Source organism: Phoxinus phoxinus (genome assembly GCF_949152265.1).
Source record: "Phoxinus phoxinus genome assembly, chromosome: 24".
Taxonomy (NCBI): Eukaryota; Metazoa; Chordata; class Actinopteri; order Cypriniformes; family Leuciscidae; genus Phoxinus; species Phoxinus phoxinus.
This window is the reverse complement of record NC_136899.1, coordinates 7,608,144-7,631,119: the sequence shown is the minus strand read 5'-3', so window position 1 is coordinate 7,631,119 and position 22,976 is coordinate 7,608,144.

Sequence of the window (22,976 nt, the reverse complement as noted above, 5' to 3'; positions counted from 1 at the left end):
ACAAAATAAAATAAGATTTTTTTAAGCCACTACATCGCCTCTCATAATGGGAGTGGGGGAACGGATTCAGACAGCTGTTTATTTTACAGGGGGAACAGAATCCGACGGCCAAAAAACAGCCGTCGAAATCCGTTCCCCCTGTATTTTTTACACAAGGAGGATCTTCTAATATCTATCAAAGTGCTTTGAATTACAAGGTTGCCACAGCCTAGTGGTCCAGGCACTGACATTTAGAGGTAAAGATTTTTAGGTGACCCAAGTTCAAGTCCCGGCTTGCTGGCTTTTTTTTATCCAATATTTTCCTTTCGATTAATTTTGAAAAAAGTAGCGATTCATTTTTTGAAAAGTAGCGATTCTTTTCGAAAAAGTAGCGATTCATTTTTTAAAAAAGTAGCGATTCTTTTTTTTAAAAGTAGCGATTCATTTTTTAAAAGTAGCGATTCATTTTTTAAAAAATAGCGATTCATTTTTTTGAAAAGTAGCGATTCATTTTTTTGAAAAGTAGCGATTCATTTTTTGGAAAGTAGCGATTCTTTTCGAAAAAGTAGCGATTCTTTTTGAAAAAAGTAGCGATTCTTTTCGAAAAAGTAGCGATTCATTTTTTGAAAAGTAGCGATTCATTTTGAAAAGTAGCGATTCTTTTCGAAAAAGTAGCGATTTCATTTTTATTTTACAGGGGGAACAGAATCCGACGGCCAAAAAACAGCCGTCGAAATCCGTTCCCCCTGTATTTTTTACACAAGGAGGATCTTCTAATATCTATCAAAGTGCTTTGAATTACAAGGTTGCCACAGCCTAGTGGTCCAGGCACTGACATTTAGAGGTAAAGATTTTTAGGTGACCCAAGTTCAAGTCCCGGCTCGCTGGCTTTTTTTTATCCAATATTTTCCTTTCACAATAAAAGGTAAAAAAATCGAAAATATATTTCTTGAAACTGGTGCAAGGTAAGCTCCATCCCCACACAAAATAAAATAAGATTTTTTTAAGCCACTACATCGCCTCTCATAATGGGAGTGGGGGAACGGATTCAGACAGCTGTTTATTTTACAGGGGGAACAGAATCCGACGGCCAAAAAACAGCCGTCGAAATCCGTTCCCCCTGTATTTTTTACACAAGGAGGATCTTCTAATATCTATCAAAGTGCTTTGAATTCCAAGGTTGCCACAGCCTAGTGGTCCAGGCACTGACATTTAGAGGTAAAGATTTTTAGGTGACCCAAGTTCAAGTCCCGGCTTGCTGGCTTTTTTTTATCCAATATTTTCTTTTCACAATAAAAGGTAAAAAAATCGAAAATATATTTCTTTAAACTGGTGCAAGGTAAGCTCCATCCCCACACAAAATAAAATAAGATTTTTTTAAGCCACTAAAACACCTCATAATGGGAGTGGGGGAACGGATTCCGACAGCTGTTTATTTTACAGGGGGAACAGAATCCGACGGCCAAAAAACAGCCGTCGAAATCCGTTCCCCCTGTATTTTTTACACAAGGAGGATCTTCTAATATCTATCAAAGTGCTTTGAATTACGAGGTTGCCACAGCCTAGTGGTCCAGGCACTGACATTTAGAGGTAAAGATTTTTAGGTGACCCAAGTTCAAGTCCCGGCTTGCTGGCTTTTTTTTTATCCAATATTTTCTTTTCACAATAAAAGGTAAAAAAATCGAAAATATATTTCTTTAAACTGGTGCAAGGTAAGCTCCATCCCCACACAAAATAAAATAAGATTTTTTTAAGCCACTAAAACACCTCATAATGGGAGTGGGGGAACGGATTCCGACAGCTGTTTATTTTACAGGGGGAACAGAATCCCGTCGAAATCCGTTCCCCCTGTATTTTTTACACAAGGAGGATCTTTATCTATCAAAGTGCTTTGAATTCCAAGGTTGCCATAGCCTAGTGGTCCAGACATTAAGAGCTTAACATTTTTAGGAGACACAAGTTCAAATCCCGGCTCGCTGACTTTATTTTAATCCAAATTTTCCTTTCGCAATAAAAGGTAAAAACTCGAAAATATATTTCCTTAAACAAATGCACTTATTTAAAGAGTTGTCCTGTAGCTCAAACAGTAGAGCATTGGTGCTTGCAATGCTAAGGTCATAGGTTCGATTCCAAGGGAAAGCATAAAATGGAAAGAATATAAAATGTGTGCCATGAAATTCAATCTATGTTGCTCTGGATCAAAAATCTGCCAAATGCTTAAATGTAAACGATGACAGTTAACCTCTATCCTCAAACTAAACACTATCAACCTTTCTTCAAGCCACTACATGAACACATGTCAAAATGGGAACGTAGTCCGACATATGTTTTTTGCCGTCAGATTCTTTTCCCGCCTGTATTTCTTACACAAGGAGGATCTTCTAATATCTATCAAAGTGCTTTGAAATCCAAGGTTGCCACAGCCTAGTGGTCAAGACATTAAGAGCTGAAGATTTTTTGGAGACACAAGTTCAAATCCCGGCTCGCTGGTTTTTTTTTATCCAATATTTTCCTTTCACAATAAAAGGTAAAAACTCGAAAATATATTTCTTGAAACTGGTGCCAGGTAAGCTCCATCCCCACACAAAATAAAATAAGATTTTTTTAAGCCACTACATCGCCTCTTATAATGGGAGTGGGGGAACGGATTCCGACAGCTGTTTATTTTACAGGGGGAACAGAATCCGACGGCCAAAAAACAGCCGTCGAAATCCGTTCCCCTGTATTTCTTACACAAGGAGGATCTTCTAATATCTATCAAAGTGCTTTATTTACAAGGTTGCCACAGCCTAGTGGTCCAGGCACTGACATTTAGAACCAAAGATTTTTAGGTGACCCAAGTTCAAGTCCCGGCTCGCTGGCTTTTTTTTATCCAATATTTTCCTTTCACAATAAAAGGTAAAAAATCGAAAATATATTTCTTGAAACTGGTGCCAGGTAAGCTCCATCCCCACACAAAATAAAATAAGGTTTTTTTAAGCCACTACATCGCCTCTCATAATGGGAGTGGGGGAACGGATTCCGACAGCTGTTTATTTTACAGGGGGAACAGAATCCGACGGCCAAAAAACAGCCGTCGAAATCCGTTCCCCCTGCATTTTTTACACAAGGAGGATCTTCTAATATCTATCAAAGTGCTTTGAATTCCAAGGTTGCCACAGCCTAGTGGTCCAGGCACTGACATTTAGAGGTAAAGATTTTTAGGTGACCCAAGTTCAAGTCCCGGCTTGCTGGCTTTTTTTTATCCAATATTTTCCTTTCACAATAAAAGGTAAAAAAAATCGAAAATATATTTCTTTAAACTGGTGCAAGGTAAGCTCCATCCCCACACAAAATAAAATAAGATTTTTTTAAGCCAATAAAAAACACCTCATAATGGGAGTGGGGGAACGGATTCCGACAGCTGTTTATTTTACAGGGGGAACAGAATCCGACGGCCAAAAAACAGCCGTCGAAATCCGTTCCCCCTGCATTTTTTACACAAGGAGGATCTTGTAATATCTATCAAAGTGCTTTGAAATCCAAGGTTGCCACAGCCTAGTGGTCCAGACATTAAGAGCTGAAGATTTTTAGGAGACACAAGTTCAAATCCGGGCTCGCTGGCTTTTTTTAAATCCAGTATTTTCCTTTCACAATAAAAGGTAAAAACTCGAAAATATATTTCTTGAAACTGGTGCCAGGTAAGCTCTATCCCCACACAAAATAAAATAAGATTTTTTTAAGCCACTACATCGCCTCTCATAATGGGAGTGGGGGAACGGATTCCGACAGCTGTTTATTTTACAGGGGAACAGAATCCGACGGCCAAAAAACAGCCGTCGAAATCCGTTCCCCCTGTATTTTTTACAAAAGGAGGATCTTCTAATATCTATCAAAGTGCTTTGAATTCCAAGGTTGCCACAGCCTAGTGGTCCAGGCACTAACATTTAGAGGTAAAGATTTTTAGGTGACCCAAGTTCAAGTCCCGGCTCGCTGGCTTTTTTTTATCCAATATTTTCCTTTCACAATAAAAGGTAAAAAAAATCGAAAATATATTTCTTTAAACTGGTGCAAGGTAAGCTCCATCCCCACACAAAATAAAATAAGATTTTTTTAAGCCACTACATCGCCTCTCATAATGGGAGTGGGGGAACGGATTCCGACAGCTGTTTATTTTACAGGGGGAACAGAATCCGACGGCCAAAAAACAGCCGTCGAAATCCGTTCCCCCTGTATTTTTCACACAAGGAGGATCTTCTAATATCTATCAAAGTGCTTTATTTACAAGGTTGCCACAGCCTAGTGGTCCAGGCACTGACATTTAGAACCAAAGATTTTTAGGTGACCCAAGTTCAAGTCCCGGCTCGCTGGCTTTTTTTTATCCAATATTTTCCTTTCACAATAAAAGGTAAAAAAAATCGAAAATATATTTCTTTAAACTGGTGCAAGGTAAGCTCCATCCCCACACAAAAAAAAATAAGATTTTTTTAAGCCACTAAAACACCTCATAATGGGAGTGGGGGAACGGATTCCGACAGCTGTTTATTTTACAGGGGGAACAGAATCCGACGGCCAAAAAACAGCCGTCGAAATCCGTTCCCCCTGTATTTTTTACACAAGGAGGATCTTCTAATATCTATCAAAGTGCTTTGAATTCCAAGGTTGCCACAGCCTAGTGGTCCAGGCACTGACATTTAGAGGTAAAGATTTTTAGGTGACCCAAGTTCAAGTCCCGGCTCGCTGGCTTTTTTTTATCCAATATTTTCCTTTCACAATAAAAGGTAAAAAAAATCGAAAATATATTTCTTTAAACTGGTGCAAGGTAAGCTCCATCCCCACACAAAATAAAATAAGATTTTTTTAAGCCACTAAAACACCTCATAATGGGAGTGGGGGAACGGATTGAGACAGCTGTTTATTTTACAGGGGGAACAGAATCCGACGGCCAAAAAACAGCCGTCGAAATCCGTTCCCCCTGCATTTTTTACACAAGGAGGATCTTGTAATATCTATCAAAGTGCTTTGAAATCCAAGGTTGCCACAGCCTAGTGGTCCAGACATTAAGAGCTGAAGATTTTTAGGAGACACAAGTTCAAATCCGGGCTCGCTGGCTTTTTTTAAATCCAATATTTTCCTTTCACAATAAAAGGTAAAAACTCGAAAATATATTTCTTGAAACTGGTGCCAGGTAAGCTCCATCCCCACACAAAATAAAATAAGATTTTTTTAAGCCACTACATCGCCTCTCATAATGGGAGTGGGGGAACGGATTCCGACAGCTGTTTATTTTACAGGGGGAACAGAATCCGACGGCCAAAAAACAGCCGTCGAAATCCGTTCCCCCTGTATTTTTTACAAAAGGAGGATCTTCTAATATCTATCAAAGTGCTTTGATTTCCAAGGTTGCCACAGCCTAGTGGTCCAGGCACTAACATTTAGAGGTAAAGATTTTTAGGTGACCCAAGTTCAAGTCCCGGCTTGCTGGCTTTTTTTTATCCAATATTTTCCTTTCACAATAAAAGGTAAAAAAAATCGAAAATATATTTCTTTAAACTGGTGCAAGGTAAGCTCCATCCCCACACAAAATAAAATAAGATTTTTTTAAGCCACTACATCGCCTCTCATAATGGGAGTGGGGGAACGGATTCCGACAGCTGTTTATTTTACAGGGGGAACAGAATCCGACGGCCAAAAAACAGCCGTCGAAATACGTTCCCCCTGTATTTTTCACACAAGGAGGATCTTCTAATATCTATCAAAGTGCTTTGAATTCCAAGGTTGCCACAGCCTAGTGGTCCAGGCACTGACATTTAGAGGTAAAGATTTTTAGGTGACCCAAGTTCAAGTCCCGGCTTGCTGGCTTTTTTTTATCCAATATTTTCCTTTCACAATAAAAGGTAAAAAAATCGAAAATATATTTCTTTAAACTGGTGCAAGGTAAGTTCCATCCCCACACAAAATAAAATAAGATTTTTTTAAGCCATTACAACGCCTCTCATAATGGGAGTGGGGGAACGGATTCCGACAGCTGTTTATTTTACAGGGGGAACAGAATCCGACGGCCAAAAAACAGCCGTCGAAATCCGTTCCCCCTGTATATTTCTTACACAAGGAGGAGCTTCTAATATCTATCAAAGTAGTTTATTTCCAAGGTTGCCACAGCCTAGTGGTCCAGGCACTGACATTTAGAACCAAAGATTTTTAGGTGACCCAAGTTCAAGTCCCGGCTCGCTGGCTTTTTTTTATCCAATATTTTCCTTTCACAATAAAAGGTAAAAAAATCGAAAATATATTTCTTGAAACTGGTGCCAGGTAAGCTCCATCCCCACACAAAATAAAATAAGGTTTTTTTAAGCCACTACATCGCCTCTCATAATGGGAGTGGGGGAACGGATTCCGACAGCTGTTTATTTTACAGGGGGAACAGAATCCGACGGCCAAAAAACAGCCGTCGAAATCCGTTCCCCCTGTATTTTTTACACAAGGAGGATCTTCTAATATCTATCAAAGTGCTTTGAATTCCAAGGTTGCCACAGCCTAGTGGTCCAGGCACTGACATTTAGAGGTAAAGATTTTTAGGTGACCCAAGTTCAAGTCCCGGCTCGCTGGCTTTTTTTTATCCAATATTTTCCTTTCACAATAAAAGGTAAAAAAAATCGAAAATATATTTCTTTAAACTGGTGCAAGGTAAGCTCCATCCCCACACAAAATAAAATAAGATTTTTTTAAGCCACTAAAACACCTCATAATGGGAGTGGGGGAACGGATTGAGACAGCTGTTTATTTTACAGGGGGAACAGAATCCGACGGCCAAAAAACAGCCGTCGAAATCCGTTCCCCCTGCATTTTTTACACAAGGAGGATCTTGTAATATCTATCAAAGTGCTTTGAAATCCAAGGTTGCCACAGCCTAGTGGTCCAGACATTAAGAGCTGAAGATTTTTAGGAGACACAAGTTCAAATCCGGGCTCGCTGGCTTTTTTTAAATCCAATATTTTCCTTTCACAATAAAAGGTAAAAACTCGAAAATATATTTCTTGAAACTGGTGCCAGGTAAGCTCCATCCCCACACAAAATAAAATAAGATTTTTTTAAGCCACTACATCGCCTCTCATAATGGGAGTGGGGGAACGGATTCCGACAGCTGTTTATTTTACAGGGGGAACAGAATCCGACGGCCAAAAAACAGCCGTCGAAATCCGTTCCCCCTGTATTTTTTACAAAAGGAGGATCTTCTAATATCTATCAAAGTGCTTTGAATTCCAAGGTTGCCACAGCCTAGTGGTCCAGGCACTAACATTTAGAGGTAAAGATTTTTAGGTGACCCAAGTTCAAGTCCCGGCTCGCTGGCTTTTTTTTATCCAATATTTTCCTTTCACAATAAAAGGTAAAAAAAAATCGAAAATATATTTCTTTAAACTGGTGCAAGGTAAGCTCCATCCCCACACAAAATAAAATAAGATTTTTTTAAGCCACTACATCGCCTCTCATAATGGGAGTGGGGGAACGGATTCCGACAGCTGTTTATTTTACAGGGGGAACAGAATCCGACGGCCAAAAAACAGCCGTCGAAATCCGTTCCCCCTGTATTTTTCACACAAGGAGGATCTTCTAATATCTATCAAAGTGCTTTATTTACAAGGTTGCCACAGCCTAGTGGTCCAGGCACTGACATTTAGAACCAAAGATTTTTAGGTGACCCAAGTTCAAGTCCCGGCTCGCTGGCTTTTTTTTATCCAATATTTTCCTTTCACAATAAAAGGTAAAAAAAATCGAAAATATATTTCTTTAAACTGGTGCAAGGTAAGCTCCATCCCCACACAAAATAAAATAAGATTTTTTTAAGCCACTAAAACACCTCATAATGGGAGTGGGGGAACGGATTCCGACAGCTGTTTATTTTACAGGGGGAACAGAATCCGACGGCCAAAAAACAGCCGTCGAAATCCGTTCCCCCTGTATTTTTCACACAAGGAGGATCTTCTAATATCTATCAAAGTGCTTTGAATTCCAAGGTTGCCACAGCCTAGTGGTCCAGGCACTGACATTTAGAGGTAAAGATTTTTAGGTGACCCAAGTTCAAGTCCCGGCTTGCTGGCTTTTTTTTATCCAATATTTTCCTTTCACAATAAAAGGTAAAAAAATCGAAAATATATTTCTTTAAACTGGTGCAAGGTAAGCTCCATCCCCACACAAAATAAAATAAGATTTTTTTAAGCCACTACAACGCCTCTCATAATGGGAGTGGGGGAACGGATTCCGACAGCTGTTTATTTTACAGGGGGAACAGAATCCGACGGCCAAAAAACAGCCGTCGAAATCCGTTCCCCCTGTATATTTCTTACACAAGGAGGATCTTCTAATATCTATCAAAGTAGTTTATTTCCAAGGTTGCCACAGCCTAGTGGTCCAGGCACTGACATTTAGAACCAAAGATTTTTAGGTGACCCAAGTTCAAGTCCCAGCTGGCTGGCTTTTTTTTATCCAATATTTTCCTTTCACAATAAAAGGTAAAAACTCGAAAATATATTTCTTTAAACTGGTGCCAGGTAAGCTCCATCCCCACACAAAATAAAATAAGATTTTTTTAAGCCACTAAAACACCTCATAATGGGAGTGGGGGAACGGATTCCGACAGCTGTTTATTTTACAGGGGGAACAGAATCCGACGGCCAAAAAACAGCCGTCGAAATCCGTTCCCCGTGTATTTCTTACACAAGGAGGATCTTCTAATATCTATCAAAGTGCTTTATTTCCAAGGTTGCCACAGCCTAGTGGTCCAGGCACTGACATTTAGAGCCTAAGATTTTTAGGTGACCCAAGTTCAAGTCCCGGCTCGCTGGCTTTTTTTTATCCAATATTTTCCTTTCACAATAAAAGGTAAAAAAATCGAAAATATATTTCTTTAAACTGGTGCAAGGTAAGCTCCATCCCCACACAAAATAAAATAAGATTTTTTTAAGCCACTACAACGCCTCTCATAATGGGAGTGGGGGAACGGATTCCAACAGCTGTTTTTTTCTTCAGGGGAACAGAATCCGACGGCCAAAAAACAGCCGTCGAAATCCGTTCCCCCTGTATTTCTTACACAAGGAGGATCTTCTAATATCTATCAAAGTACTTTGAATTCCAAGGTTGCCACAGCCTAGTGGTCCAGACATTAAGAGCTGAAGATTTTTAGGTGACACAAGTTCAAGTCCCGGCTCGCTGGCTTTTTTTTATCCAATATTTTCCTTTCGATTAATTTTGAAAAAAGTAGCGATTCATTTTTTGAAAAGTAGCGATTCTTTTCGAAAAAGTAGCGATTCATTTTTTAAAAAAGTAGCGATTCTTTTTTTAAAAGTAGCGATTCATTTTTTAAAAAGTAGCGATTCATTTTTTTGAAAAGTAGCGATTCATTTTTTTTAAAAGTAGCGATTCATTTTTTGGAAAGTAGCGATTCTTTTCGAAAAAGTAGCGATTCTTTTTGAAAAAAGTAGCGATTCTTTTCGAAAAAGTAGCGATTCATTTTTTGAAAAGTAGCGATTCATTTTGAAAAGTAGCGATTCTTTTCGAAAAAGTAGCGATTTCATTTTTATTTTACAGGGGGAACAGAATCCGACGGCCAAAAAACAGCCGTCGAAATCCGTTCCCCCTGTATTTTTTACACAAGGAGGATCTTCTAATATCTATCAAAGTGCTTTGAATTACAAGGTTGCCACAGCCTAGTGGTCCAGGCACTGACATTTAGAGGTAAAGATTTTTAGGTGACCCAAGTTCAAGTCCCGGCTCGCTGGCTTTTTTTTATCCAATATTTTCCTTTCACAATAAAAGGTAAAAAAATCGAAAATATATTTCTTGAAACTGGTGCAAGGTAAGCTCCATCCCCACACAAAATAAAATAAGATTTTTTTAAGCCACTACATCGCCTCTCATAATGGGAGTGGGGGAACGGATTCAGACAGCTGTTTATTTTACAGGGGGAACAGAATCCGACGGCCAAAAAACAGCCGTCGAAATCCGTTCCCCCTGTATTTTTTACAAAAGGAGGATCTTCTAATATCTATCAAAGTGCTTTGAATTCCAAGGTTGCCACAGCCTAGTGGTCCAGGCACTGACATTTAGAGGTAAAGATTTTTAGGTGACCCAAGTTCAAGTCCCGGCTCGCTGGCTTTTTTTAAATCCAATATTTTCCTTTCACAATAAATGGTAAAAACTCGAAAATATATTTCTTGAAACTGGTGCCAGGTAAGCTCCATCCCCACACAAAATAAAATAAGATTTTTTTAAGCCACTACATCGCCTCTCATAATGGGAGTGGGGGAACGGATTCCGACAGCTGTTTATTTTACAGGGGGAACAGAATCCGACGGCCAAAAAACAGCCGTCGAAATCCGTTCCCCCTGTATTTTTTACACAAGGAGGATCTTCTAATATCTATCAAAGTGCTTTGAATTCCAAGGTTGCCACAGCCTAGTGGTCCAGGCACTGACATTTAGAGGTAAAGATTTTTAGGTGACCCAAGTTCAAGTCCCGGCTTGCTGGCTTTTTTTTATCCAATATTTTCTTTTCACAATAAAAGGTAAAAAAATCGAAAATATATTTCTTTAAACTGGTGCAAGGTAAGCTCCATCCCCACACAAAATAAAATAAGATTTTTTTAAGCCACTAAAACACCTCATAATGGGAGTGGGGGAACGGATTCCGACAGCTGTTTATTTTACAGGGGGAACAGAATCCCGTCGAAATCCGTTCCCCCTGTATTTTTTACACAAGGAGGATCTTTATCTATCAAAGTGCTTTGAATTCCAAGGTTGCCATAGCCTAGTGGTCCAGACATTAAGAGCTTAACATTTTTAGGAGACACAAGTTCAAATCCCGGCTCGCTGACTTTATTTTAATCCAAATTTTCCTTTCACAATAAAAGGTAAAAACTCGAAAATATATTTCCTTAAACAAATGCACTTATTTAAAGAGTTGTCCTGTAGCTCAAACAGTAGAGCATTGGTGCTTGCAATGCTAAGGTCATAGGTTCGATTCCAAGGGAAAGCATAAAATGGAAAGAATATAAAATGTGTGCCATGAAATTCAATCTATGTTGCTCTGGATCAAAAATCTGCCAAATGCTTAAATGTAAACGATGACAGTTAACCTCTATCCTCAAACTAAACACTATCAACCTTTCTTCAAGCCACTACATGAACACATGTCAAAATGGGAACGTAGTCCGACATATGTTTTTTGCCGTCAGATTCTTTTCCCGCCTGTATTTCTTACACAAGGAGGATCTTCTAATATCTATCAAAGTGCTTTGAAATCCAAGGTTGCCACAGCCTAGTGGTCAAGACATTAAGAGCTGAAGATTTTTTGGAGACACAAGTTCAAATCCCGGCTCGCTGGTTTTTTTTTATCCAATATTTTCCTTTCACAATAAAAGGTAAAAACTCGAAAATATATTTCTTGAAACTGGTGCCAGGTAAGCTCCATCCCCACACAAAATAAAATAAGATTTTTTTAAGCCACTACATCGCCTCTTATAATGGGAGTGGGGGAACGGATTCCGACAGCTGTTTATTTTACAGGGGGAACAGAATCCGACGGCCAAAAAACAGCCGTCGAAATCCGTTCCCCTGTATTTCTTACACAAGGAGGATCTTCTAATATCTATCAAAGTGCTTTATTTTCAAGGTTGCCACAGCCTAGTGGTCCAGGCACTGACATTTAGAACCAAAGATTTTTAGGTGACCCAAGTTCAAGTCCCGGCTCGCTGGCTTTTTTTTATCCAATATTTTCCTTTCACAATAAAAGGTAAAAAAATCGAAAATATATTTCTTGAAACTGGTGCCAGGTAAGCTCCATCCCCACACAAAATAAAATAAGGTTTTTTTAAGCCACTACATCGCCTCTCATAATGGGAGTGGGGGAACGGATTCCGACAGCTGTTTATTTTACAGGGGGAACAGAATCCGACGGCCAAAAAACAGCCGTCGAAATCCGTTCCCCCTGCATTTTTTACACAAGGAGGATCTTCTAATATCTATCAAAGTGCTTTGAATTCCAAGGTTGCCACAGCCTAGTGGTCCAGGCACTGACATTTAGAGGTAAAGATTTGTAGGTGACCCAAGTTCAAGTCCCGGCTTGCTGGCTTTTTTTTATCCAATATTTTCCTTTCACAATAAAAGGTAAAAAAAATCGAAAATATATTTCTTTAAACTGGTGCAAGGTAAGCTCCATCCCCACACAAAATAAAATAAGATTTTTTTAAGCCACTACATCGCCTCTCATAATGGGAGTGGGGGAACGGATTCCGACAGCTGTTTATTTTACAGGGGGAACAGAATCCGACGGCCAAAAAACAGCCGTCGAAATCCGTTCCCCCTGTATTTTTTTACACAAGGAGGATCTTCTAATATCTATCAAAGTGCTTTGAATTCCAAGGTTGCCACAGCCTAGTGGTCCAGGCACTGACATTTAGAGGTAAAGATTTTTAGGTGACCCAAGTTCAAGTCCCGGCTTGCTGGCTTTTTTTTATCCAATATTTTCTTTTCACAATAAAAGGTAAAAAAATCGAAAATATATTTCTTTAAACTGGTGCAAGGTAAGCTCCATCCCCACACAAAATAAAATAAGATTTTTTTAAGCCACTAAAACACCTCATAATGGGAGTGGGGGAACGGATTCCGACAGCTGTTTATTTTACAGGGGGAACAGAATCCGACGGCCAAAAAACAGCCGTCGAAATCCGTTCCCCCTGTATTTTTTACACAAGGAGGATCTTCTAATATCTATCAAAGTGCTTTGAATTACGAGGTTGCCACAGCCTAGTGGTCCAGGCACTGACATTTAGAGGTAAAGATTTTTAGGTGACCCAAGTTCAAGTCCCGGCTTGCTGGCTTTTTTTTTATCCAATATTTTCTTTTCACAATAAAAGGTAAAAAAAATCGAAAATATATTTCTTTAAACTGGTGCAAGGTAAGCTCCATCCCCACACAAAATAAAATAAGATTTTTTTAAGCCACTAAAACACCTCATAACGGGAGTGGGGGAACGGATTCCGACAGCTGTTTATTTTACAGGGGGAACAGAATCCCGTCGAAATCCGTTCCCCCTGTATTTTTTACACGAGGAGGATCTTTATCTATCAAAGTGCTTTGAATTCCAAGGTTGCCATAGCCTAGTGGTCCAGACATTAAGAGCTTAACATTTTTAGGAGACACAAGTTCAAATCCCGGCTCGCTGACTTTATTTTAATCCAAATTTTCCTTTCACAATAAAAGGTAAAAACTCGAAAATATATTTCCTTAAACAAATGCACTTATTTAAAGAGTTGTCCTGTAGCTCAAACAGTAGAGCATTGGTGCTTGCAATGCTAAGGTCATAGGTTCGATTCCAAGGGAAAGCATAAAATGGAAAGAATATAAAATGTGTGCCATGAAATTCAATCTATGTTGCTCTGGATCAAAAATCTGCCAAATGCTTAAATGTAAACGATGACAGTTAACCTCTATCCTCAAACTAAACACTATCAACCTTTCTTCAGGCCACTACATGAACACATGTCAAAATGGGAACGTAGTCCGACATATGTTTTTTGCCGTCAGATTCTTTTCCCGCCTGTATTTCTTACACAAGGAGGATCTTCTAATATCTATCAAAGTGCTTTGAAGTCCAAGGTTGCCACAGCCTAGTGGTCAAGACATTAAGAGCTGAAGATTTTTTGGAGACACAAGTTCAAATCCCGGCTCGCTGGTTTTTTTTTATCCAATATTTTCCTTTCACAATAAAAGGTAAAAACTCGAAAATATATTTCTTGAAACTGGTGCCAGGTAAGCTCCATCCCCACACAAAATAAAATAAGATTTTTTTAAGCCACTACATCGCCTCTTATAATGGGAGTGGGGGAACGGATTCCGACAGCTGTTTATTTTACAGGGGGAACAGAATCCGACGGCCAAAAAACAGCCGTCGAAATCCGTTCCCCCTGCATTTTTTACACAAGGAGGATCTTCTAATATCTATCAAAGTGCTTTGAATTCCAAGGTTGCCACAGCCTAGTGGTCCAGGCACTGACATTTAGAGGTAAAGATTTTTAGGTGACCCAAGTTCAAGTCCCGGCTCGCTGGCTTTTTTTTATCCAATATTTTCCTTTCACAATAAAAGGTAAAAAAAATCGAAAATATATTTCTTTAAACTGGTGCAAGGTAAGCTCCATCCCCACACAAAATAAAATAAGATTTTTTTAAGCCACTAAAACACCTCATAATGGGAGTGGGGGAACGGATTCCGACAGCTGTTTATTTTACAGGGGGAACAGAATCCGACGGCCAAAAAACAGCCGTCGAAATCCGTTCCCCCTGTATTTTTTACACAAGGAGGATCTTCTAATATCTATCAAAGTGCTTTGAATTCCAATGTTGCCACAGCCTAGTGGTCCAGGCACTGACATTTAGAGGTAAAGATTTTTAGGTGACCCAAGTTCAAGTCCCGGCTCGCTGGCTTTTTTTTATCCAATATTTTCCTTTCACAATAAAAGGTAAAAAAAATCGAAAATATATTTCTTTAAACTGGTGCAAGGTAAGCTCCATCCCCACACAAAATAAAATAAGATTTTTTTAAGCCACTAAAACACCTCATAATGGGAGTGGGGGAACGGATTGAGACAGCTGTTTATTTTACAGGGGGAACAGAATCCGACGGCCAAAAAACAGTCGTCGAAATCCGTTCCCCCTGCATTTTTTACACAAGGAGGATCTTGTAATATCTATCAAAGTGCTTTGAAATCCAAGGTTGCCACAGCCTAGTGGTCCAGACATTAAGAGCTGAAGATTTTTAGGAGACACAAGTTCAAATCCGGGCTCGCTGGCTTTTTTTAAATCCAATATTTTCCTTTCACAATAAAAGGTAAAAACTCGAAAATATATTTCTTGAAACTGGTGCCAGGTAAGCTCCATCCCCACACAAAATAAAATAAGATTTTTTTAAGCCACTACATCGCCTCTCATAATGGGAGTGGGGGAACGGATTCCGACAGCTGTTTATTTTACAGGGGGAACAGAATCCGACGGCCAAAAAACAGCCGTCGAAACCCGTTCCCCCTGTATTTTTTACAAAAGGAGGATCTTCTAATATCTATCAAAGTGCTTTGAATTCCAAGGTTGCCACAGCCTAGTGGTCCAGGCACTAACATTTAGAGGTAAAGATTTTTAGGTGACCCAAGTTCAAGTCCCGGCTCGCTGGCTTTTTTTTATCCAATATTTTCCTTTCACAATAAAAGGTAAAAAAAATCGAAAATATATTTCTTTAAACTGGTGCAAGGTAAGCTCCATCCCCACACAAAATAAAATAAGATTTTTTTAAGCCACTACATCGCCTCTCATAATGGGAGTGGGGGAACGGATTCCGACAGCTGTTTATTTTACAGGGGGAACAGAATCCGACGGCCAAAAAACAGCCGTCGAAATCCGTTCCCCCTGTATTTTTCACACAAGGAGGATCTTCTAATATCTATCAAAGTGCTTTGAATTCCAAGGTTGCCACAGCCTAGTGGTCCAGGCACTGACATTTAGAGGTAAAGATTTTTAGGTGACCCAAGTTCAAGTCCCGGCTTGCTGGCTTTTTTTTATCCAATATTTTCCTTTCACAATAAAAGGTAAAAAAATCGAAAATATATTTCTTTAAACTGGTGCAAGGTAAGCTCCATCCCCACACAAAATAAAATAAGATTTTTTTAAGCCACTACAACGCCTCTCATAATGGGAGTGGGGGAACGGATTCCGACAGCTGTTTATTTTACAGGGGGAACAGAATCCGACGGCCAAAAAACAGCCGTCGAAATCCGTTCCCCCTGTATATTTCTTACACAAGGAGGATCTTCTAATATCTATCAAAGTAGTTTATTTCCAAGGTTGCCACAGCCTAGTGGTCCAGGCACTGACATTTAGAACCAAAGATTTTTAGGTGACCCAAGTTCAAGTCCCGGCTCGCTGGCTTTTTTTTATCCAATATTTTCCTTTCACAATAAAAGGTAAAAAAATCGAAAATATATTTCTTGAAACTGGTGCCAGGTAAGCTCCATCCCCACACAAAATAAAATAAGGTTTTTTTAAGCCACTACATCGCCTCTCATAATGGGAGTGGGGGAACGGATTCCGACAGCTGTTTATTTTACAGGGGGAACAGAATCCGACGGCCAAAAAACAGCCGTCGAAATCCGTTCCCCCTGCATTTTTTACACAAGGAGGATCTTCTAATATCTATCAAAGTGCTTTGAATTCCAAGGTTGCCACAGCGTAGTGGTCCAGGCACTGACATTTAGAGGTAAAGATTTTTAGGTGACCCAAGTTCAAGTCCCGGCTTGCTGGCTTTTTTTTATCCAATATTTTCCTTTCACAATAAAAGGTAAAAAAAATCGAAAATATATTTCTTTAAACTGGTGCAAGGTAAGCTCCATCCCCACACAAAATAAAATAAGATTTTTTTAAGCCACTAAAACACCTCATAATGGGAGTGGGGGAACGGATTCCGACAGCTGTTTATTTTACAGGGGGAACAGAATCCGACGGCCAAAAAACAGCCGTCGAAATCCGTTCCCCCTGTATTTTTTACACAAGGAGGATCTTCTAATATCTATCAAAGTGCTTTGAATTCCAAGGTTGCCACAGCCTAGTGGTCCAGGCACTGACATTTAGAGGTAAAGATTTTTAGGTGACCCAAGTTCAAGTCCCGGCTCGCTGGCTTTTTTTTATCCAATATTTTCCTTTCACAATAAAAGGTAAAAAAAATCGAAAATATATTTCTTTAAACTGGTGCAAGGTAAGCTCCATCCCCACACAAAATAAAATATGATTTTTTTAAGCCACTAAAACACCTCATAATGGGAGTGGGGGAACGGATTGAGACAGCTGTTTATTTTACAGGGGGAACAGAATCCGACGGCCAAAAAACAGCCGTCGAAATCCGTTCCCCCTGCATTTTTTACACAAGGAGGATCTTGTAATATCTATCAAAGTGCTTTGAAATCCAAGGTTGCCACAGCCTAGTGGTCCAGACATTAAGAGCTGAAGATTTTTAGGAGACACAAGTTCAAATCCGGGCTCGCTGGCTTTTTTTAAATCCAATATTTTCCTTTCACAATAAAAGGTAAAAACTCGAAAATATATTTCTTGAAACTGGTGCCAGGTAAGCTCCATCCCCACACAAAATAAAATAAGATTTTTTTAAGCCACTACATCGCCTCTCATAATGGGAGTGGGGGAACGGATTCCGACAGCTGTTTATTTTACAGGGGGAACAGAATCCGACGGCCAAAAAACAGCCGTCGAAATCCGTTCCCCCTGTATTTTTTACAAAAGGAGGATCTTCTAATATCTATCAAAGTGCTTTGAATTCCAAGGTTGCCACAGCCTAGTGGTCCAGGCACTAACATTTAGAGGTAAAGATTTTTAGGTGACCCAAGTTCAAGTCCCGGCTCGCTGGCTTTTTTTTATCCAATATTTTCCTTTCACAATAAAAGGTAAAAAAAATCGAAAATATATTTCTTTAAACTGGTGCAAGGTAAGCTCCATCCCCACACAAAATAAAATAAGATTTTTTTAAGCCACTACATCGCCTCTCATAATGGGAGTGGGGGAACGGATTCCGACAGCTGTTTATTTTACAGGGGGAACAGAATCCGACGGCCAAAAAACAGCCGTCGAAATCCGTTCCCCCTGTATTTTTCACACAAGGAGGATCTTCTAATATCTATCAAAGTGCTTTGAATTCCAAGGTTGCCACAGCCTAGTGGTCCAGGCACTGACATTTAGAGGTAAAGATTTTTAGGTGACCCAAGTTCAAGTCCCGGCTTGCTGGCTTTTTTTTATCCAATATTTTCCTTTCACAATAAAAGGTAAAAAAATCGAAAATATATTTCTTTAAACTGGTGCAAGGTAAGCTCCATCCCCACACAAAATAAAATAAGATTTTTTTAAGCCACTACAACGCCTCTCATAATGGGAGTGGGGGAACGGATTCCGACAGCTGTTTATTTTACAGGGGGAACAGAATCCGACGGCCAAAAAACAGCCGTCGAAATCCGTTCCCCCTGTATATTTCTTACACAAGGAGGATCTTCTAATATCTATCAAAGTAGTTTATTTCCAAGGTTGCCACAGCCTAGTGGTCCAGGCACTGACATTTAGAACCAAAGATTTTTAGGTGACCCAAGTTCAAGTCCCGGCTCGCTGGCTTTTTTTTATCCAATATTTTCCTTTCACAATAAAAGGTAAAAAAATCGAAAATATATTTCTTGAAACTGGTGCCAGGTAAGCTCCATCCCCACACAAAATAAAATAAGGTTTTTTTAAGCCACTACATCGCCTCTCATAATGGGAGTGGGGGAACGGATTCCGACAGCTGTTTATTTTACAGGGGGAACAGAATCCGACGGCCAAAAAACAGCCGTCGAAATCCGTTCCCCCTGCATTTTTTACACAAGGAGGATCTTCTAATATCTATCAAAGTGCTTTGAATTCCAAGGTTGCCACAGCCTAGTGGTCCAGGCACTGACATTTAGAGGTAAAGATTTTTAGGTGACCCAAGTTCAAGTCCCGGCTTGCTGGCTTTTTTTTATCCAATATTTTCCTTTCACAATAAAAGGTAAAAAAAATCGAAAATATATTTCTTTAAACTGGTGCAAGGTAAGCTCCATCCCCACACAAAATAAAATAAGATTTTTTTAAGCCACTAAAACACCTCATAATGGGAGTGGGGGAACGGATTCCGACAGCTGTTTATTTTACAGGGGGAACAGAATCCGACGGCCAAAAAACAGCCGTCGAAATCCGTTCCCCCTGTATTTTTTACACAAGGAGGATCTTCTAATATCTATCAAAGTGCTTTGAATTCCAAGGTTGCCACAGCCTAGTGGTCCAGGCACTGACATTTAGAGGTAAAGATTTTTAGGTGACCCAAGTTCAAGTCCCGGCTCGCTGGCTTTTTTTTATCCAATATTTTCCTTTCACAATAAAAGGTAAAAAAAATCGAAAATATATTTCTTTAAACTGGTGCAAGGTAAGCTCCATCCCCACACAAAATAAAATAAGATTTTTTTAAGCCACTACATCGCCTCTCATAATGGGAGTGGGGGAACGGATTCCGACAGCTGTTTATTTTACAGGGGGAACAGAATCCGACGGCCAAAAAACAGCCGTCGAAATCCGTTCCCCCTGTATTTTTTACACAAGGAGGATCTTCTAATATCTATCAAAGTGCTTTGAATTCCAAGGTTGCCACAGCCTAGTGGTCCAGGCACTGACATTTAGAGGTAAAGATTTTTAGGTGACCCAAGTTCAAGTCCCGGCTCGCTGGCTTTTTTTTATCCAATATTTTCCTTTCACAATAAAAGGTAAAAAAAATCGAAAATATATTTCTTTAAACTGGTGCAAGGTAAGCTCCATCCCCACACAAAATAAAATAAGATTTTTTTAAGCCACTAAAACACCTCATAATGGGAGTGGGGGAACGGATTGAGACAGCTGTTTATTTTACAGGGGGAACAGAATGCGACGGCCAAAAAACAGCCGTCGAAATCCGTTCCCCCTGCATTTTTTACACAAGGAGGATCTTGTAATATCTATCAAAGTGCTTTGAAATCCAAGGTTGCCACAGCCTAGTGGTCCAGACATTAAGAGCTGAAGATTTTTAGGAGACACAAGTTCAAATCCGGGCTCGCTGGCTTTTTTTAAATCCAATATTTTCCTTTCACAATAAAAGGTAAAAACTCGAAAATATATTTCTTGAAACTGGTGCCAGGTAAGCTCCATCCCCACACAAAATAAAATAAGATTTTTTTAAGCCACTACATCGCCTCTCATAATGGGAGTGGGGGAACGGATTCCGACAGCTGTTTATTTTACAGGGGGAACAGAATCCGACGGCCAAAAAACAGCCGTCGAAATCCGTTCCCCCTGTATTTTTTACAAAAGGAGGATCTTCTAATATCTATCAAAGTGCTTTGAATTCCAAGGTTGCCACAGCCTAGTGGTCCAGGCACTAACATTTAGAGGTAAAGATTTTTAGGTGACCCAAGTTCAAGTCCCGGCTCGCTGGCTTTTTTTTATCCAATATTTTCCTTTCACAATAAAAGGTAAAAAAAATCGCAAATATATTTCTTTAAACTGGTGCAAGGTAAGCTCCATCCCCACACAAAATAAAATAAGATTTTTTTAAGCCACTACATCGCCTCTCATAATGGGAGTGGGGGAACGGATTCCGACAGCTGTTTATTTTACAGGGGGAACAGAATCCGACGGCCAAAAAACAGCCGTCGAAATCCGTTCCCCCTGTATTTGTCACACAAGGAGGATCTTCTAATATCTATCAAAGTGCTTTGAATTCCAAGGTTGCCACAGCCTAGTGGTCCAGGCACTGACATTTAGAGGTAAAGATTTTTAGGTGACCCAAGTTCAAGTCCCGGCTTGCTGGCTTTTTTTTATCCAATATTTTCCTTTCACAATAAAAGGTAAAAAAATCGAAAATATATTTCTTTAAACTGGTGCAAGGTAAGCTCCATCCCCACACAAAATAAAATAAGATTTTTTTAAGCCACTACAACGCCTCTCATAATGGGAGTGGGGGAACGGATTCCGACAGCTGTTTATTTTACAGGGGGAACAGAATCCGACGGCCAAAAAACAGCCGTCGAAATCCGTTCCCCCTGTATATTTCTTACACAAGGAGGATCTTCTAATATCTATCAAAGTAGTTTATTTCCAAGGTTGCCACAGCCTAGTGGTCCAGGCACTGACATTTAGAACCAAAGATTTTTAGGTGACCCAAGTTCAAGTCCCAGCTCGCTGGCTTTTTTTTATCCAATATTTTCCTTTCACAATAAAAGGTAAAAACTCGAAAATATATTTCTTTAAACTGGTGCCAGGTAAGCTCCATCCCCACACAAAATAAAATAAGATTTTTTTAAGCCACTAAAACACCTCATAATGGGAGTGGGGGAACGGATTCCGACAGCTGTTTATTTTACAGGGGGAACAGAATCCGACGGCCAAAAAACAGCCGTCGAAATCCGTTCCCCCTGTATTTCTTACACAAGGAGGATCTTCTAATATCTATCAAAGTGCTTTATTTCCAAGGTTGCCACAGCCTAGTGGTCCAGGCACTGACATTTAGAGCCTAAGATTTTTAGGTGACCCAAGTTCAAGTCCCGGCTCGCTGGCTTTTTTTTATCCAATATTTTCCTTTCACAATAAAAGGTAAAAAAATCGAAAATATATTTCTTTAAACTGGTGCAAGGTAAGCTCCATCCCCACACAAAATAAAATAAGATTTTTTTAAGCCACTACAACGCCTCTCATAATGGGAGTGGGGGAACGGATTCCAACAGCTGTTTTTTTCTTCAGGGGAACAGAATCCGACGGCCAAAAAACAGCCGTCGAAATCCGTTCCCCCTGTATTTCTTACACAAGGAGGATCTTCTAATATCTATCAAAGTACTTTGAATTCCAAGGTTGCCACAGCCTAGTGGTCCAGACATTAAGAGCTGAAGATTTTTAGGTGACACAAGTTCAAGTCCCGGCTCGCTGGCTTTTTTTTATCCAATATTTTCCTTTCGATTAATTTTGAAAAAAGTAGCGATTCATTTTTTGAAAAGTAGCGATTCTTTTCGAAAAAGTAGCGATTCATTTTTTAAAAAAGTAGCGATTCTTTTTTTAAAAGTAGCGATTCATTTTTTAAAAAGTAGCGATTCATTTTTTTGAAAAGTTGCGATTCATTTTTTTGAAAAGTAGCGATTCATTTTTTGGAAAGTAGCGATTCTTTTCGAAAAAGTAGCGATTCTTTTTGAAAAAAGTAGCGATTCTTTTCGAAAAAGTAGCGATTCATTTTTTGAAAAGTAGCGATTCATTTTGAAAAGTAGCGATTCTTTTCGAAAAAGTAGCGATTTCATTTTTATTTTACAGGGGGAACAGAATCCGACGGCCAAAAAACAGCCGTCGAAATCCGTTCCCCCTGTATTTTTTACACAAGGAGGATCTTCTAATATCTATCAAAGTGCTTTGAATTCCAAGGTTGCCACAGCCTAGTGGTCCAGGCACTGACATTTAGAGGTAAAGATTTTTAGGTGACCCAAGATCAAGTCCCGGCTCGCTGGCTTTTTTTTATCCAATATTTTCCTTTCACAATAAAAGGTAAAAAAATCGAAAATATATTTCTTTAAACTGGTGCAAGGTAAGCTCCATCCCCACACAAAATAAAATACGATTTTTTTAAGCCACTACATCGCCTCTCATAATGGGAGTGGGGGAACGGATTCAGACAGCTGTTTATTTTACAGGGGGAACAGAATCCGACGGCCAAAAAACAGCCGTCGAAATCCGTTCCCCCTGCATTTTTTACACAAGGAGGATCTTCTAATATCTATCAAAGTGCTTTGAAATCCAAGGTTGCCACAGCCTAGTGGTCCAGACATTAAGAGCTGAAGATTTTTAGGAGACACAAGTTCAAATCCCGGCTCGCTGGCTTTTTTTAAATCCAATATTTTCCTTTCACAATAAAAGGTAAAAACTCGAAAATATATTTCTTGAAACTGGTGCCAGGTAAGCTCCATCCCCACACAAAATAAAATAAGATTTTTTTAAGCCACTACATCGCCTCTCATAATGGGAGTGGGGGAACGGATTCCGACAGCTGTTTATTTTACAGGGGGAACAGAATCCGACGGCCAAAAAACAGCCGTCGAAATCCGTTCCCCCTGTATTTTTTACACAAGGAGGATCTTCTAATATCTATCAAAGTGCTTTATTAACAAAGTTGCCACAGCCTAGTGGTCCAGGCACTGACATTTAGAACCAAAGATTTTTAGGTGACCCAAGTTCAAGTCCCGGCTCTCTGGCTTTTTTTTATCCAATATTTTCCTTTCACAATAAAAGGTAAAAACTCGAAAATATATTTCTTTAAACTGGTGCCAGGTAAGCTCCATCCCCACACAAAATAAAATAAGATTTTTTTAAGCCACTAAAACACCTCATAATGGGAGTGGGGGAACGGAT